The sequence below is a fragment of the Liolophura sinensis genome, chromosome 6 (genome assembly GCF_032854445.1).
Source record: "Liolophura sinensis isolate JHLJ2023 chromosome 6, CUHK_Ljap_v2, whole genome shotgun sequence".
Lineage (NCBI taxonomy): Eukaryota > Metazoa > Mollusca > Polyplacophora > Chitonida > Chitonidae > Liolophura > Liolophura sinensis.
Window position 1 is genome coordinate 56,720,173 of NC_088300.1, and position 3,824 is coordinate 56,723,996.

General features: G+C 46.7%; 1 non-coding gene across 1 annotated transcript; it reads left to right on the forward strand.

The window, feature by feature from the left end:
- Positions 1-1,818: 1,818 nt before the first annotated feature.
- On the forward strand, positions 1,819-1,890 carry Trnaq-uug (transfer RNA glutamine (anticodon UUG)). The gene has a single exon. It is a non-coding gene; the product is annotated as a tRNA-Gln (tRNA).
- Positions 1,891-3,824: the final 1,934 nt, after the last annotated feature.

Here is a 3,824-nt window from a genome sequence, read left to right on the forward strand (position 1 = left end):
TGGCCAACAAAAGACGGAATTGTTGCTCATAGACTTTCTGAAGATAGGTGCTACAACAAGAAAGTTCAGCTCCCATTTGCAGAAGACTTGCAGAAAACTGTCAGGTTCTCTGAAAGTAAAGGTGTGTCAACTCGAAAAGCAGATCAAGGAAAGAAATCCATCATGGCAGCGATGTTTCAGGGCAGTAATAGTGGTCCAAGTGAGATTAGCATCCTACAACAAGAGGAGACCAGGGGAACTAAAAGCACTGAAGTGAGTAATGGCACATATTGTAACTGGATAAGCCCATTGAATAATGCCACATGGTTCCACATGGTTAAAGCAATTTTTGGACCTATGAGGGGGATATTTTGGTATTTGGTGCGCAGTCACTTTCAGTAGGAATAGTGACGTCAGAATACGAAACTATTGGATGCCTTGATAACTTTCCATAGACTTCATTTCAAATAAATAAATAAATTGGATTGTGTAGAGTAAGTGAGTGCTTGGGGGTGACGTCATAGGTCAATTCAGGAGGCACATTGGAGGTCACAGTTAAGGTCACATCTGCGGCAATTAGACTTGGCGTCACATCAAGGACCGCATCAGAGGTCGCATTAGGAGGTACAGCTGAGGTCACATCAAAATACATGGTTGAAGTCACATCTGAATTACCAGCTACGGCCATATCAGGAGTCAGATCTGGAGTCATACTTGAAGGTGGAGGTGTGTGTGGGGGTGGGGGGGGGGGGGATTTCTTATCCTTACATCATCTGGAAATACAACAGTGACAGCTGTTAAATCTTGACAAAGCAAGTTCACAGTTGTTTTATTTTTGAAATGGCAAAATATCTGACAAAGAAATGCTTCATTCTAGAGTGCAGCTGTTCACATACCTCCATTGCATTTATGCTCTTCTGGGGAAATGTATTACGACCTTGTGAGATCACACATAACTGACTTACGAGGTATAATTATCTAAAAATGCAAATTAGAGCAATTATCTTCCAATCCTATAATCATGACTAGCCAATAAACCAGACGATAATTAAACCCTACCATCAAATGACCCCCCGTCATTATTTGCTATGCTTTGGGTTACACGAAGAGACACATCTGGGGTCACATCAGGGGGCATGGGGGGTGGGGGCCTCCGTGGCTCAGTAGGTTAGCGCGCTAGCGCAGCGTAATGACCCAGGAGCCTCTCACCAATGAGGTCGCTGTGAGTTCAAGTCCAGCTCATGCTGGCTTCCTCTCCGGTCGTATGTTGGAAGGTCTGGCAACAACCTGCGGATAGTCGTGGGTTTCCCCCGGGCTCTGCCCGATTTCCTCCCACCATAATGCTCCCACCATAATGCTGGCCGCCGTCGTATAAGTGAAATATTCTTGAGTACGGCGTAAAACACCAATCAAATAAAAAAATCAGGGGGCATGGCTGAGGCCGAATCGGGGGTCAGATCTGGGGTCACATTTTGGGGCTTATTCCCTATTCAAACCACCTGCAATTGCAATGTGGACAACTGTTCAATGCTGATTAAACAGGTCACATAAAGGTTTGGAAAATTTGTTAACTCTAGAAACACTTTTCAAAAGAATCACATTATTTCAAGAGTACAACACTTAACATGCCTTCCATGCATTTGACCTTCATGACCCTGATAGGTCACACATAAATGGCTTCTGAGGTACAGTTAACAATCGAGATTCTTATCAAAATGACTCAGCAACAATACACAGAATGAAACATACCATCAACTGACTGCTCGTCTTCTTTGAATGTCTTCTTTGCTTTGGGTAGTAGCATGAAATGTTATCAGATAACAACGGTGCAGATATAAAGGTCCCATGGTGTAATGGTTAGCACTCTGGACTTTGAATCCAGCGATCCGAGTTCAAATCTCGGTGGGACCTCGAGCTACGGCTTTCTTTTGTGCAATTGTTATAAACGTTTTATCACCCAAAGGAAAGTCTCAGGCCGCACTGACAGGTCATGAAACCAGACTAGACCGTACAATACAATCCCTCAGAACCAAATTTCAACATAAGGAATAAATGCACATAAAAAAACGCCTTTTTTTCCTTTTTGGGGGTGAGATGGGAAGATGAAACCGCCGTATGTGACCAAATCGAAGGTGTCTGGCAAACCTCCCTTCCTCATCAGGCAGCAGGTTGAAGAGCGAGTTCACATCCTCAGTAGCTTAGGGAAGTTGTAACCTCCTCGCTTTGCGTTCAGCATGAAGGGGATAGTGCGGCGACTGGTTGACCCGAATCAGTATAATGGCTCGGGTGGGGCGGCTCACCCGGGTTGAAACAGTAAACCTCGGTGTCCGGCCATATCCTTCATAGCCGCTGATACGTCTTGTTATACTGAAGCGTGGGCAGAGGATCACAGTGTGCTCGAAATGACCTCAGGATCGAGGATGAGGACAGTTTCACCGCATCCCGTCTGCCCACAGATGACTGCGCTGGGGGCGTCCTCGGGGAAATCACTGCAGCGCGCTAACGAACCTGCCATCTTCGATGTTAAGCTAAGCGTCCATAATCACATACAGATATACCTTCAATTCGCCCCCCGCCTTGGCCTCTTTTCTGATTTGTTTAGTGATCCTTTCGCTGGAGTTCTCCACGCCGCCTCTCACTGCCATGGAGCTGGTCATCATCGGTTGTCCTCAAGCCAAGCCAGAAAGCGTACTTTGACCTTAAAAACTCATCCAGAGACATCTCTGCTAGGCTTAAGTCTTTTACGACCCTGGCCACCTCTGGGTCTTCCCATTGCTGGTATTTCCGCATCCCCTGGCTCTACAGCTGATTGGGGACACCCTCTATTGTAACCTCCACTTTGGTGATCTTCGGGTTGTAGAAGTATTCAGACCTCGTATTCCACCATGCTCCTGCTGCTTGAATCTGAAACAGCATTAAGACACCCTTCAGCGATCTGGCTGGCATATTCAAGTTTATGTTTCAGTGCTCGTCGGACTTGTTTTCCACAAGCTTCTGGTGTCGGAGAACCTGATCATATAGTATGGAGACGCACCCGGCAAACTGGTTGCGGATCTGTCTAGCCAGCTCTGGTACGGTGAGCGTATCGAATTTCAGACTTGTTTCAGAATTTCAGAATGTTTTCAGAATTGTCGACGGTGTAAGTGGGGGCTTCACCATTTGTTCGTACACGAGTCGGTCGGCCAAGGCACTCTGACAGAAGGGCACATGGCTCTCGAGGAGCTCGAAATCCAGTGGGGTGTAGAACCGATTGCCATATGCTCAAGCAATCTGTCTTCAGCATTATCCGCCGCATCTGCCGCTTTGAGGCGATGTTTGTGCATGTTTTCTCTAAGAATGCCTTGATAAGCAGCATTCTGCCGTTCGTTTCTGGTCAGCCAGAGATCATCGTAGCAATGGAACACATCAGAATTGTCGATGGACATGACCTCATTTCCGCTGACTTTGATCTTTGAGATTTCAATAGTCTTCTTGACTATTGTGCGTCCAAGGTTATCGACCACGGCGACATTCGGGTTGGACGAAGTTGGCTTGATCGTGAAAGCCAGACGTACAGCACCGGGGACAATGACGTCAAGTTGGACGAGGTTGGGGAAGCGGACCGAGAGATGCTAGTTCTGGTCGATCTTACTCGGGTTATTTGTGACGCCACGGACTGCAGTACACCTTTCACAGCTAAAGGATCGCGGAGTCTTCTGAAGGGGTTGAGTCTGCGACCATATGCACCGGAAGCCATCGTTGTCATATTAAACTTCGAGGCCTACGTCTAATACAGAAAATGGCCGACTATGACGATTTCAGACTGAGGACGTTGATCATGATAATGACGCGAGACACAACGCGAA